This window comes from Cervus canadensis, chromosome 10, assembly GCF_019320065.1.
Source record: "Cervus canadensis isolate Bull #8, Minnesota chromosome 10, ASM1932006v1, whole genome shotgun sequence".
In the NCBI taxonomy this organism is placed as follows: domain Eukaryota; kingdom Metazoa; phylum Chordata; class Mammalia; order Artiodactyla; family Cervidae; genus Cervus; species Cervus canadensis.
The window spans coordinates 36781728-36797658 of NC_057395.1; the positions used below are offsets into that span (position 1 = coordinate 36781728).

General features: G+C 47.0%; 1 long non-coding RNA gene across 1 annotated transcript; it reads right to left on the reverse strand.

The window, feature by feature from the left end:
* Positions 1–983: 983 nt before the first annotated feature.
* On the reverse strand, positions 984–5424 carry LOC122448346. Its single transcript, XR_006271580.1, has 3 exons — positions 2308–5424; positions 1787–1927; positions 984–1215 (listed from the first exon to the last, which is right to left on the reverse strand). It is a non-coding gene; the product is annotated as an uncharacterized LOC122448346 (long non-coding RNA).
* Positions 5425–15931: the final 10507 nt, after the last annotated feature.

Genomic DNA, 15931 nt, shown 5'->3' on the forward strand with positions numbered 1-15931 from the left:
CCTCACGTGCAAGCTGGGTCACTGATAGAGGACAGTCCAGCAGGTGAGGGGGTGGGAAGAAAGGCCTGGCTAGTCACTCTTCCCGGGCATCAACCAGTGCACCTTAGGAATCAGGAGAGGTTGAGGTGGGCTAGTCATATCAGGATATTCATGTCCATTATTTGTTTGTTACATGTTCATTATAGCCAGGTATGGTTTGCTGTCCTGGGAGACGCCTATCTTCCAGGGGCTGCTAGGGTAATTGAGAACTGGTAGGGTAACTGGTTGTGAAATAATGACACTGTTTGGGGAAGGATCTGTGGCATCACTTCTATGGCTCGACCCCACCCCTGCTACACACAGTGTCGTGGACTGGTATCAGGACTGGGAGCGGAGGGACACTGAGCGTGGTTCTGCCCAGGGGGCTTGGTTCTGCAGCTCCGTGACCTCAGGCTGGTGCTTCTCAAAGTGTGAGCCTGACGGGTGGCCCCAGCAGCACCACCATCCTCATGGGAGCCTGTGAGCATGCCAGTTCTCAGGCCCCACCACTGACCTACTGAATCAGAAGCTCCAGGAAGGGATCCAGGAAACTGTCTTAACAAGCCTTCCGGGTGTTCCTGAAATTTGCTCACACGTGAGAACACGGCCTTCAAGCACATCGCTTGACCCCTTTGGCCCTATTTCCCTCATCTCCCACCAAGGGAAAGTTACTTGTCCCAGTCCACCCGTTTAGATTATGGGAATCAAGTAAGCTTATCAAAGCACCTAATAATGCTAAGTGAAAGTTGCTCAGTCATGTCCGACTCTTTGCGATCCCATGGACTATACAGTCCATGGAATTCTCTAGGCCAGAATACTGGAGTGGGTAGGCTTTACCTTTTCCAGGAGATCTTCCCAACCCAGGGACTGAACCCAGGTCTCCTGCATTGCATGCAGATTCTTTACCAGGTGAGCTATGAGGGAATGCAAAGGACATCAACAAATTATTACCATAAAGAAGATGTGGCACATATATTCAATGGACTATTGTGCTTGTCTAAGTCACTTCAGTCATGTCCAACTCTTTGCGACCCCATGGACTGTAGCCCACCGAGCTCCTCTGTCCATGGGATTCTCCAGGCAAGAATACTGGAGTGGGTTGCCACGCCCTCCTCACAATGGGCTATTACTAAACCGTAAAAAAAGAATGAACTAACACCATTTGCAGCCACATGGATGGACCCGGAGGTTATCATCCTGAGAAAGAGAAAGACAAAAAGACAAATATTGTATGAAATCACTTACACGTGGAATCAAAAAATAATGACTCTACTTACAAAACAGAAATAGACTCCAGACACAGAAAATAAATTTATGGTACCAGAAGGGAAAGGGAGGTGCGGGTGGAACAAATTAGGAGTTCAGGATTAACATATACATGCTTTATACTTTATAAAGACTTTATACTATATATAAAGTAGATAAGCAACAAGGACCTACTGTACAACGCAGGGAACTATATTCAGTACCTTCTAATAACCTCTAATGGAAAAGAATCTGAAAAATACGTATAAAACAATCACTTTGCTGTATACCCGAAACTAATATAATGTTGTAAATCAACTATTCTCCAATTTAGAAAATAATGATTATTGCCAATGCAAAGCAGAAAGCTTTAAACAAACAAAAAACAAAATCCAGTCACTTTCGGCAGTGACTAGGACATTCTATTCCAGGAGTGGTCTTCATCAGAGAAAATAGCCAAGAGGTGCCTCCCATATAAGACCATACTGTAAATACCCACATCACAATAAAACCCATCACTCACCCTCAGCAGGGCTGCTCAAGTGGTTCAACAGCCCCTGAGTGAACCGGATTCCACAGCTTCAGACGCACAGGCCCAGCGGGTGTGGGCGCCAGGCCAGGTTCCTTTGGGCCAGACAGGTTGGAACACTTTTCTTCAGAGTTCCTGAGGAGGGAGTGGTAATAAACTCAAGAGAGAAACAGCCAGGAGGGCTTAGGAAAGCTACCCCATCACCTCAGAGGCAAGTTAAATATACGATGGTGCATAGAAGAGAGAAACTCACTTTTTATAAAGACACAAGGGAAAAGATTACACAGAGGGTTCAGAGAGAGCCACTCTCACCATTAAAAAACAGAGTGGTAAATCTACAGATAAATTTACAGGTGAATTTACAGATCTGTAAATCTACAGATACAGTGGAGTATGAAAAAAAAGAGAATTTTAACATAGAAATTCTCAAAGTGATAGGATAGTCTATCTGTAACATCGATTTCTTCCATGACAGTACTTTTCTACTGTGGCAATATAAATATTATAGAATTTACCATTTTAACCATTTTTAAATGTATCCGTTTATTTTTGGTTGCACTGGGTCTTCGTTGCTGGGTGCAGGTTTTCCCTAGTTGGGGAAAGTGGGGGCTACTCTTCATTGTGGTGCGCAGGCTTCTCACTGTGGTGATTTGTTGCAGAACGCAGGCTCTAGGCTCTTGGGCTTCAGTAGTTGCAGCTCACAGACTCTAGAGTGCAGGTTCAGTAGTTGTGGGGCAAAGACTCAGTTCCTCTGCAGCCTGTGGAATCTTCCTGGACCAGAGATCAAACTTATGTCCCCTGCATTGGCCAGCGGATTTGTAACCACTGGACCACCAGGGAAGTGCCATTTTAACCATCCTTATGTGTACAGTTCTCTGACATTAAGTACATTCACATTATCATGCAACCATCGCTACCATCCACCTTCAGAACTTTTTCATCTTCTCCAACTGAAATCTGTACCCACTCAATATACACTCTTTCCCACCTCCTGGCAACCACTGATCTACCTTGTCTCTAGAAGTCTGACTACGAATTTGACTAGAATACCTAGGTATATCACATCAAAGAAATCAAGCAATGTGTATGTTTTGTGACTGCCTTATTTCACTTAGCATAATGTCTTCAAGTTCATCCAGGTTGTAGCATGTGTCAGAATTCCTTTCTTTTGAAGGCTGAAAAATATTCCATCGTAAGTCTATATCACATTTTGCTTATCCATTCATCTACCGATGGATAGTATTTTGACTTTCAGTCTCCTGTGTGCTAACCACCTGGAAAGGTGGAAAATAAATGAGGCATGTGTAACACACTAGGCACAGCCAGATGGGTGTCCTAACCCCGGGCGGTGAGTCAGCAGGCAAGTGCATCTGAGATGTCACTGCTCACAGCCAGCAGGAGACGTGGATGGAAAATGTGACCTAAATGTCCATTCATAGAAAAACAAATACGATCAGGGTAATGTGGATGGTGACATCAACTCTTCTGTCAAGAAGCTCCCAACAACAGCACTTTGAAATACCAGAAGTGAGGGCGTCGTGGTATCTGGCAAATGTTTGTATGCACACAAGGAGCCTGTGTCCACTAAAGGTGATGACAGAAGTATTTGGTGTCTGTGTTGATGATTCTATTTTCAAATTAGTACTGTGTTGATTTCAGAAGAGCTGACTTCTTCTGAAGTGTGTATAAATGCTCTCAGGATGGAAATGTTCAAAGTGCTAAATCACTGGGGACAGAAACAGTGTGTTTGTTCCAATGTCTGCTTTATTAGGGCCCTAGCAAAGAGTTAAATTTTTGTTCCACTAAAAGGGAAGTGGCAGGGAAACAGGGACCACCAACAGGCTGACCATCCGTGGGTTGTGGGTTGAATGTGCGCGTGATGATCAATAAACAAGAAGCATCACCATCTATCGACCTGCGATCCTGATTCTGAAACCTCCCCAATGCCTCCTTTGATAGGAAACAGAGGAAGTGAGGCCCTGCTGCCCCAGCCCTTGTTGCCCTTGGACCCTCACACACCAGCTTCTCTCCCCTTTGGCTCACGTTGAAGACTGAATGGGATGCAGGTGTCGTTATTCAGAGTCTGCTTACTAAGCAGAATGGAAAGGGAGAAGGAAAGTTCAGCTGCACATGTGTAAAGCAGCAAATAGCTCTCCAGGGGGAGAGAAAGCCCTGGCCAGCATTTGTGTAGGAAGAACTGTGTGCTGGGGGAATATTTCATTCATATGTGCTAGTGAGGCAGCAAGGGGGTGATTAACACATTATTCACCTCAAATCAGGAACCGAAAGGAACCGAGAGAGACGAATCCCTTCCCATCCCTCAAGGGATCCGTCCCCCCAAAGTGGGTCTTGTCATTTTCCTTTGTGCATCTATGTTTATTAATAAATAACCTGACCAAGGCAGACCTCTCAGATGTCTTACTCACATCTGGACTGAGCAGGTGAATCTATTTAGGGACAACTGTCCCCATCTGGGACAACCTCAAGCACATAACTCATAAAAGTCTATATCTCTCACAAACTGACCCCACACAGATCCTGATGCAATTGCAGTGGGAGGGACACGCATCACCGAGGTGGTGTCCTAGTCCCTAGAAGCAAGAGTTGGAAGAAGTCCTCCAGAAAAGTCCAGAGTTGAAGAATGCCAAATGTCCTGCTTCACTTTGGGGGACTTGAAATTCCCCCCCGGCTGTGAGGCAATACCTCCCATGCTGGATGCTTTCCTGTGCACCATACCCTCCTGTGTGAGGTTCTTTCCCCACTGCTGCCCCTAGAGATCACTTGTTCACTGTTCAAAATGCATCCCAAATGCTCTCCTCTGGGAAGTCTCCATAGGGCTTGTCAAGCAATGAATTGTGCTATCTTCCCTGATTCCAAATCCATTTATTTAGAAACATCTCTACTCTTCTTCCCTTGTGGCTTAGCTGGTAAAGGATCTGCCTGCAAAGCAGACCTGGGTTCAATCCCTGGGTTGGGAAGATCCCCTGGAGAAGGGAAAGGCTACCCACTCCAGTATTCTGGCCTGGGGAATTCCATGGACTGTATAGTCCACAGGGTCACAAAGAGTCAGACAGGACTGAGCGACTTTCACTTTCACTACTCTGCTACTTAGAAACTGCTCAGTGCACTGAAATTCTCTCTATCTGTCCCTGTCTCTGTCTCTCCATCTCTGTCTTTTCATCTCAGAAGACACTGAGTATCTCTGGCCTGGGAACTGATTGACGGTGTATTTGGCAGGAGGTATTTGTCGAGTGAGCGAACAGGTAGATCACCGTATCCATCCAGAAGGCCAAGTGGAATTGCAGTCCTGGAACATAGAAAGGAGTAAGGCATTAATCCACCAGCTTATCAGGTTAGTTGGCCATCACCTGGCACTCAGAGCACAGGTCTGTCTGAAAAAAATGGGATTTAATAAGAAGGGAGGGATTTTAAGCCTCTCAGGGACTGGAGCCCCACCGTGCTCTCCACTTGGCATGCTCAGATGAGCCTACATTCAGGGTGGTAAGGACACTCAGCCATGTGTTCACATGTCTTCCCAACACATGAACATTTGTACCACGTGTTTTAGGGATCAAAACTCAGGAATCTCAGCCATCAGACATCATGCCTTTTTTCTTTAAAAAAAATTATTTTAATTCATTAATTAATATTTTTTTTGGCTACACCGGGCAGCACGCAGGATCTTAATTCCCCTCCCCCCACCCCACCCACAGATGGAACCCACACTCCATGCATTGGAAGCACAATCTTAACCACTGAAACACCAGGGAAGTCCCTTCTCCCTTTTTATAAAAAAATACTTCTACCATTTTATTTGAAAATCCAACTAGTGAATTATCATTGTTCCTGTCTGTCTCCCCAATGCAGAATCCAGCGGGGCGCCCTGCCCCCCGCCCCCATTCCTCTCAGTCCCTCATTGCCGCCTTCCCGGAGCGAATTCACCCCTCCGTCTGAAAGCAACAGTTTCCTTGCCATAGCAGGGAACATGTGAACTACAATAGACTTGAAGGAGAATTTCCTACTTAAGACTTCCGGTGGCCCGCAGAGTACCGCTATTCAGGAATAATTTTGTGTTGGCCTGAGATCAGCGCTGCACAAGGCCCTTGTGGGGCGTGGGGACCCCCTTTTTGTAAACAGGGACTCTTTGCTTACTGCTCGAGGATATTTGGACCCAACAACTGCTGCTCGGAAAATGGGAGGAGAGTGACGCTGAGGACCACTGTCAGCTGAGGAGTGTTAAAACAAGCGCTGGTTTGTGCACACGCACCATCACCCACACACATGCAACACGCTGTACCCAGTAGTAACACGTTCAGACAACAAACCCAGGCATCTCAGCGCTGGAGACCTGGCTGGGCACTTCCACGAATGGGCCAGCAGGGGGCAGCATTGCAAAGGCGTCGGAGGCACCCAGCCGGGAGGAAGGATGAATGAACCTGACAACCCTCATCCTGTGCTGATATGCCAGGCCCTGCGCTGGGTGCTTCGGGGCCAGCGATGGAGAAAACAGGACCATCTCATCTTCCTTCCAAACCTCCCAGAGCGGGCTTCACCCAGAGCCGCCTGACTGAGGCAGTAAGGGCAAGGGCCGCGTCGTCTCATTTGCAGCCAAGCCTCTAACTAGGTGTGTGATGCTGGGCGAGTTCGTCATCCCCGCCCGTTTCCTGGAGCAGGACCTGGCCAACAGAGCCCCATCACCCAAGAGAAAGACGATGTGAACCACACATGCAAGCCTCTTTGTTATTGTTATTTAGTCTCTCGGTCGTGTCCGACTCTTTGCTACCCCATGGATGTAGCCTGCCAGGCTCCTCTGTCCATGAGATTTCCCAGGCAAGAATACTGGAGTGGGTTATCATTTTCTTCTCCAGGGGATTTTCCGGACCCAGGGGTGGAACCCGCATCTCTTGCATCAGCAGGTGGATTCTTTACCACTGAACCACCTGAGAACTTGTCAGTGACTTTCAATTCCCCGGTAGCACCTTTCAAAAAGGAGAAGAGATGAAATTTAGTAATGTGTTTTATTTAACCCAGTAAAATAGTATTTTGATGTGTAATATAAAAATACGGAACTACTTTGCACTTGGTTTTTGAAGTCTTCAAACCCGGTGTGCAGTTTACACTTTTCCAGTTTACATCCCTGTGGGGACAGCACATCACAAGTGTTCCTCCGGATGAAGCAGGCCTGGCGGCTGTGGGAACCCGCTGGGTGTTTACAAAGCCCCAGGGCCAGAGAGGGGGGGCAGCGGCAGGCACGTGGCCAGGCCCCACAGCCTGAATTTTGTTTTGTCCAAAACTTGAGGTTGTCACCACCGAATGCCAGCCAAGCCCATTTCCTTTCCCCTTTCCAGTCTGCATTCCCACCCTTCTCTCCCTACACACACACACAATGTTTGGAACCTACAGTTGAAGTTTCCTCAGCGGTCTCTTTCATTAAAAAATCTACAACAAAAGGGACAGAAGAGCAGCCACTATGGAGAACAGTATGAAGCTTCCTTAGAAATGGAAAATAGAGTTCCCATATGACCCTGCAACCCCACTCCTGGGCATATGTCTGGAGCAAATGTTAATTCAAAATGATACATGCACCCTGAGGTTCATCACAGAACTGTTTGCAATAGCCATGACAAGGAAGCAACCCGTGTTCACTGACAGATGAATGGATAGGGAAGATGTGGTACACATATACAATGGAATACTACTCGGCCATAAAGTAGGATGAAATAGTGCCATTTGCAGCAACAGGGTTGGATCTAGAGATGATCATACTAAGTGAAGTAGGTCAGAGAGAGAAAGACATATCACTTATGCGTGTCATCTAAAATGTGACACAATGAGCTTAACTACAAAGACTCACAGGCACAGACAACAAACATGGTTACCAAAGGGGAAGGGGGGAGGGATAAACTCAGACTGTGAGATCAACAGATACACACTGCTATGCACAAAGAAACAACAAGGCCCTACCATGTAGCACAGGGAACTATATTCAGTATCTTGTAATAAATTATACTAGAAAAGAATCCGAAAAAGTATATATTGTTGTTGTTCAGTTGCTAACGCACGCCCAACTCTTTTGCCACCCCATGGACTCTAGCCTGCCAGCCTCTTCCATCCATGGGGATTCTCCAGACCCGAACACTGAAGTGGGTAGCCATTCCCTTCTCCAGGGGATTTTCCCAACCCAGGGGATGAAACCGGTCTTCTGCATTGGCAGGCAGATTCTTTACTGTCTGAGCCCACCAGGGAAGCCCCAAAGTATATGCATGTGTATGTAAATATAGAGGTATAGCTGAATCACTTTGCTCTACACCTGAAACTAGCACAACATTGTAAATCAATATAAAATAAAAATTAAATTAAAAAATTATAACAATAAACACAAACTTGGCAATTAAAATTTTTTTTAAAAAAAAGAACTACCATATAATCCAGCAACTCCACTGCTGGCTAACTATCCAGAGAGGAAAAACCCAGCGACTTGGAAAGCTATTTGCACCCATATTCATTGCAACATTGCATATATATGGGGGGGGGGGGGCGGAGAAAGAGAGAGAGGTTAGAGGCAGTATTGTATTTTTCCTCTTAGGCAGCACTAATTTTCAGATGAGGCTTCCCTGGTGGCTCAGTGGTAAAGAATCCGCCTGCCAATGCAGGAGACACGAGCTCAATCTCTGGGTTGGGAAGATCCCCTGGAGGTGGAAATAGCAACCCACTCCAGCATTCTTGCTTGGAAAATCCCAGAGGAGCCTGGCGGACTGCAGTCCATGGGATCACAAAGAGTCGGACACCACTTAGGGACTAAACAACAAGTGCAACAATTTTCAGATCCATTTCCTCTGCCATGTATAACCTGACCTTGGAAACATCTCTAAACTTCCTGAACCTCTGTTGCTTCACCTGCAAAATAGGAAAGAAAATATCTGAGTGCCTGGCTGACAGGATGATGGTGAATAAGGGTTTCAACCTTGGCTGAAAGGGGTTCAGAAAGAGAGGGTCCTGAGATTGCCACCCACCTTGTAAGCGAGGCCACCTGGGTATCATGGGCGGGGACAGCAGACACAGGAGTCAGGATGGAGGCTGTGTGACACTCAGCAAGGGCCCTAGGTCGGGTGACAGTATTGTCTGGCCCTGGATCCAAATCCCTAACCCCGAGTTGGCAGAGGGCTCCGTGAAGAGGGCCAGATGACACCCGCCTGCGGGACAGGAGCCCTCGCTTTGGAAACCCACGGGGTCAGAGGAGCAATGGATGCTTGAGCTGTGCCGCCGAGGGAGGCTGTTTTTATCACATCTGGCCATCCACAAGCCTGTCCTTTGCCCTGGTGACGGACACATCTCAGACTGTTCACTCTGCAAACATCCTTGGAAAGCTGATTTGGAGCAAAATCTAGAACAAGAGCAGTCAGCAGAAGGGCTAGCAACCCACAGACAGCTGCCTGAGTTGTCTCTCAACTGTCTCTGTCTCTCAATATGTATACATATTTGTTGCTATATATATTGTTATATATATATATACACACATACACGCATATATATGTGTATGACACTTTGGTTATTTCCATGTCTTGGCTGTTGTGAACAGTGCTGTGATGAACATTGGGTGCATGGATCTTTTTGAATTAGTTTTCTCCAGACATATGCTTGGGGTGGGACTGCCGGATCAAATGGTAACTCTTATTTGTAACTTGTTAAGGAACCTCTGTACTGTTCTCCATAGTGGCTGCTCTATGAAAATAAAAAAGCACCATGTGAAAGTGTAAGTGCTGGGGGTCCATCTAGTGTTCCCGCTGCACTGATGCTGACAATTGTCCCCTGTGGGGGGAGGGGCAGAAACGACTCCATCGTGCTGCTTATACAGACGTGTTTGCCCCAGGCCACCTGGCTACTTAGTGAACTGCTGAGTCTAACACTGAGAAATGTAGACTCCAGGCCTCTGGCAAGATGACCTCTGAGATCGCTCAAGCCCCATCCATCCCCACGACAACCTACAGATTACAACCCCTGGGAGTTCTCGGCAGTCACTGCCCTCAGAAACTTCTGGAGCTGAGCTCCTTTGAAAACAGGTGAAAACATAAAACTATTAGTTGCTCAGTCACGTCTGACTCTGCGACCCCTTGGACTGTAACCTGCCAGGCTCCTCTGTCCATGGAATTCTCCAGGCAAGAATCCCGGAGTGGGTTGCCATGCCCTCCTCCAGGGAATCTTGAATCTGGGTCTGCTGCATTGCAGGGAGATTCTTTACCTTCTGAGCCACCAGGGAAACCTGGAAAACAGGTGAGAGGGGTGCAAAATAGCTCAGCTTTGTCTCAGGTTATCATGCTTGCAGGGGCGGCAGAGGGTTACCAGGGAGCTAAGGACACCCAGGAGCAACTGGACCCAGAGCTGCCCAGGGGGATGGGCACGGGCAGGGCTGCAGGTGTGGGGAGCGGGGGAAGTCTGGTGGTCAACCAGGTACCCCTATGCCTGTGTGGCCGATGCTGTTGTCCCCTAAGGGTCCATACCCAAGCGGCAATTTCTGTGCAACAAAGGTAGCCAGGCTCCAGAAGTCATATGGCCTAGGACTGAGATCTGTCTTTGTGCTTTTGTAGATGTCAAGGAGGGTCTCTTGCCCAGAAGGGGCTCTGCAGGGGGTGTGTGTGGGGGGTGTCCTGCAAGAGCCCCAGTTCCTGGCCTCTCTTCTCTGGGGCTTGTGCTCAGCATGGGCTTTCCTGGTGGCTCAGACGGTAAAGAATTTGATTGCAATGTGGGAGACCTGGGTTTGATCCCTGTGTTGGGAAGATCCCCTGGAGGAGGGCATGGCAACCTACTCCAGTATTCTTTCCCGGAGGATTCTATGGAGAGAGGAGCCTAGCGGGCTACAGTCCATGGGGTGGCAAAGAGCTGGACATGACTGAGCAATACAGCACATGTGCCCAGCATGGCCGCTTTCCCAGGCCACAGCATGACAGCTGACGAACTTTGATTGAACAGGCGCTTTGCTAAGCTCTCTCTTGCATTCTTTTATCTGACCCTCATGAAACCCTCTCTGTGATAACAGGAAGTGACCAGACGCCTGTTTGTCCAAAGCCCCACTGGCTCTAAGGCACATATATGCTTCCAACAAAAAGCTTGTGGGTTAGCTGCATATTTTCACAAATCAAGTTTGGGTCCAGGAGCAGAATCCCTGAAGAGTCTTTGTTTCATGCTGACTGATGGCAGCAAAGTACCTCAACCCAGATCTTAGATGAGTAGGTCAGGGGTTCCATTTGCAGGAAAAGCTGCCAGCCTCCCCAGAGCAAGGTGGTACCAGATGCTCTGGACCAGCTGCTTCCTCGGAATGAGCCGATGCTGCCCTCTAGTGTCTGAACACTGGTGGGACACCTCCTCCAAGGAAGCGCAGGTTGACAGACTTGTCATTCTCATCCCTGGAGTCACAGGACAGAGTGTGCACCTCCCAGCTCTGAAAAGTTCGCTACTTCCCAGTGCCTCTCCACACAGATGGCCAGGCCCCGCCCGCCAATCTCGAGCATCCTTGGGCTGAATCTCGAGCATTCCAGGGCTGAGCGGAGCTGCCAGCACCCTCCTGCAGGCTCGGCTCTATGAGAAGGGTTTTTTTCCTCTGGAGGGGACTTTGGGACATTGCTCATCCCTGAAGCCGTTTATTCCAACGGCTAAGAACCAGTGTTGCTATTTGGCAGGAATGCTAACTCAAATTCCACGAACCTCAGAGGTATTTCCTTATTTCTCTCAAGTGACTGTCCCTTTAGAAACCAAGAGTGAGAGTGTTAGTTGCTCAGTCGTGTCTGACTCTTTGCAACCCTATAGACTGTAGCCCACCAGGCTCCTCTGTCTATGGGATTCTTCAGGCAAGAATACTGGAGTGGGTTGCCATTCCTTTCTCCATGGATCTTCCTGACACAGGGATCAAACCTGGGTCTCTTGCATTGCAGGCAGTTTTTTTTTTTTGTTTTTTTTTTTTTACCATTTGGGCCACCAGGGAAGCCAAGGATATTTCCAAAGACATGAATCTGAGCACTAAGAAGCACAGTATCTCCTCCTGTGTGGATTTTGAACAGGTATTTGAATGTCCAAAAAGCAGAGATGCCTCTAATGATTTTTAGCCTTTGAAGAAGCATCAGAGGAAGGGTCTGAGGTCAACTTGGCCGGTATAAACCAGGTGGGTGAGAGGTGAGTTTTCCCAAGGCAACCAGCCCAGGTCAATCTAACCATGTTTGCAGGGGTAGGTATGGGGTCAAAGGGCAGAGAGCTAATCTCTTGAGCACACACCTCCCTCTGGGTGATTCTTGATATCCCCAAAGGCCCTGACCTCAGGCATTTGCAAATTATAAAAATTCATGGAGTCCTCCCTGGCTGTCCAGTGGTTGGGACTTCACCTTCCAACGCTGGGGGTGCAGGTTCGATTCCTGACCCGGGAGCTAGGATCCCACCTGCCTCATGGTCAAAAAAACAGAACAAAACATAAGCAATATTGTAACAGATTCAACAAAGACTTAAAAAAAAAAAATTCATGGATGCCTTGCTGCTGCTGCTGCTAAGTCACTTCAGTCATGTCTGACTCTGTGTGACCCCATAGACGGCAGCCCACCAGGCTTCCCCGTCCCTGGGATTCTCCAGGCAAGAACACTAGAGTGGGTTGCCATTTCTTTCTCCAATGCATGAAAGTGAAAAGTGAAAGTGAAGTCTCTCAGTCATGTCTGACTCGTAGCGACCCCGTGGACTGCAGCCTACCAGGCTCCTCCGTCCACGGGATTTTCCAGGCAAGAGTACTGGAGTAGGGTGCCATTGCCTTCTCCATGGATGCCTTGAGAGCATGCAAATCTCACCATAAACACAACAGTATATAATGAACAATGGAACTAGCCCATATCTCAGTCAGCAACTTTGTTACTGTATAATGTTGTGTAACAAGCAAACTCAAACATTTCAAGAACATGCACAGTAAGCACTGGTTTCTCACACACTTGTGGTCAGCTAGGGCGACACTTCTTCAGCCTACAGGTCTTCGGATTGACTGGCATAAGTGTGTCATTCATTTTTCCAGAATGAGGGGCTGCTGGGGCATATTTTCAAGGCAATGGGAACATTTCAAGGCAATGGGAATCCAAATATCATACCCTGTGGACCCCAGTGTGCCTCTGAACTAATCAGTGGGTGGAACACACAGAGGCACCTGCTGGGCTGGTTCCCTGGCCAGTGATGTACTGAGACTCACCAGCTTCAAACTGGAGGATTTATGTGCAGCCTCAGAAAAATGACCAATTGCCACATTTCTTAAATATCACTCAAGAAAAAACAAAACCATGTAGCCAACCTGGCAAAGACTGAGGAGTGGGAGTGAGAGTTTCCGCCCGGTCTGCACCGTTTGTGTCATCATGGGGTTCCCCGTGGAGATGACCGTTTGGTGGGAACCCAGATTGTGATCCCAGAGCTCACCTGAAGCTCACTCTGGGTTGTCCTGCAGAGATTCTTTGATATACCATGAGCAAATCTTATTCAAGAAACCACCTTTTATTTTCATAAGAAGAGGTTTTCTCTCTATTGTGTGTGATGCCAGGATCTAGGCAATGCTTCTGTGACTTGAAAAGTTAAAAGTGAAAGTGTCTCAGTTGTGTCCGACCCTTTTTGATCCCATGGATGTCCATGGAATTCTCTAGGCCAGAATACTGGTGTGGGTAGCCTTCCCCTTCTCCAGAGGATCTTTCCGACCCAGGAATCGAATCGGGGTGTCCTGCATTGCAGGCAGATTCTTCACCAACTGAGCTATCTGGGAAGCCCCTGTGACCTGAAACTTCTCTGAATAAAGAAAAAAACAAACCCCTTCATAGACATTATCCATTGGAGGTGCTCAAACTTACAAAAGAAAATCTACTGTGAATGAAATAAAGTCTGCAAGAAAAGTTTAGCCTCTTTTTCTTCATGGTACAATCTTATGTACATGAATTGTATCTGAACCAGATATAATATGGGCATGATTATACCTCTGGCAGGGGAATCCTCCAAGAGTAACAGACATTTATAATAAAGACAGTCATTTAAAAAATATTGGTATAAATTGTGTGGCATAATATTGGTGTGACTCAAACACAGACTTCTGTCCAAGTTCATGCATGCAGGGCTTCCCAAAGGCAAAAGTAACTCTCCTGACAGGTTGTATACGAAAAAAGGTGAACTGTATGGTAAAATTACAAAGCTCTCAAAATGAATCCTCCCAGGCCCCATCTTACATTTCTTATTCTTTCTCCACTAGCCATCACAAGTTTCCCTTTTGCTTTCACTGGTAACAGAATTCTGATAATATTCAGGTCTATAATGGTGCCCAATTTAAAGGACTACATCTCCCAACCTCCCTTGCAGCTAGTTTGACTATGTGACTAAGTTCCAGCAAATGGAATATAAGCAGAAGAGTTTAGGACTTCCTGGACATCTCTTTAAAGTAAGCTAACTCATCTGGGAGGAGAATTCTTCCTCCTGTCAGCTACCTGGAAAGTGTCCAAGATGACTGGCACTTTGGCAGCCATCTTGAACTGTGAGGTTACCTTGAGGATGGAGGCCAGCATGTGAGGATGCTAGAACAGAAAGATACAAGGAGCCCAGACTCCCCAGTTGCCATGGAGCGGACATGCTAGCCCTGGACTGCCTGCCTCTGAGTTCCTTGGAAGTGTGAGAGGCATAAGCTTGCATTTCACTTAAGCTACTGGTTTTTCCAATTCTGATAAGCAGCTGAAACTTATTCTAACAGATGCATATAGTGTTGTAAGATGTTACCTTTGAATTTCTTGACTAGTTAGAGGATCATTCTCTTGTCCTCCAGGATGCAGCAAGCTAAGATAGACAGCATGACTTTGGGGTATAGAAGTAGGTTTGAACCCCTGCCCTTTGACCAGCTGTGAGCTGCATCTGTAAGCAATTATTTGTCTTCTCTTTTGTAAAGTGTTGTACATTGCATTTATGCTATAACATACCTGGCACCGGAGAAGGCAATGGCAACCCACTCCAGTACTCTTGCCTGGAAAATCCCATGGATGGAGGAGCCTGGGAGGCTGCAGTCCATGGGGTCGCTAGGAGTTGGACACGGCTGAGGGACTTCACTTTCGCTTTTCACTTTCACGCATTGGAGAAGGAAATGGCAACCCACTCCAGTATTCTTGCCTGGAAAATCCCAGGGATGGGGGAGCCTGGTGGGCTGCTGTCTATGGGGTCGCAGAGTCGGACATGACTGAAGCTACTTAGCAGCAGCAGCATACTTGGCACACAGTAGGAACCCAACAATGTTGGTTTCCTCATTTTCTTCCATGGACTTGCAAAGAGTTGGACACAAGCGAGCTAGTAACACACACATATAGCTGATTAACAATGCTGTGATACCAAACTTCCTAACTATCCCTTCTTCTTCTCTCCCCAGCAACCATAAGTTCGTTCTGTGAGTCTGTTTTGTAAGGAAGTTCATTTGTATCCATTCCTTTTTACATTCCATATATAAGGGATGTCATACAGTATTTCTCCTTCTCTGACTTCACTCAGAATGACAGTCTCTATGTCCATCCATGTTGCTACTAATGGCATTATTTCATTCTTTTTAATGACTGTGTTATATTCCATTGCATATATGTACCAATCTTCTTTATCCATTCCTCTGTTGATGGGCATTTAGGTTGCTTCCATGTCTCGGCTATTGTAAACAGTGCTGCAATGAATACTGGGGCACATATATCCTTTCAGACTATGTTTTTCTCTGGGTATATGCCCAAGAGTGGGGCTGCAGGATCAGATGGTAGCTCTGTTTTTTAAGGGACCTCTGTACTATTCTTCATAGTGGCTGTACCAATTTACATTCCCATCAACAGCGTAGAAGAGTTCCCTGATTTTAAATACTCAGAGGAAATTTCAGGTAAGTGCACGTTTGGGTTTGTTTCTATCCAAGTTGGCCCTGCCATGATGACCTCTGAAATGCCAGTGGGGTTAGGCAAGATAAAAACAGCCATAGGTAGTAAAGCAGGAAGCACAGGACAGAAGTAGCCATGAGACGAGACAGCAAATGGAGCCTCTGTGTGATCAGGCACAACCTCTACCTCAAGAGTTGGGTTGTCCCATTGAGTCCAGACCGGACACCAACTGGGCCTGGAGGAATGATGCTTAGTTTCC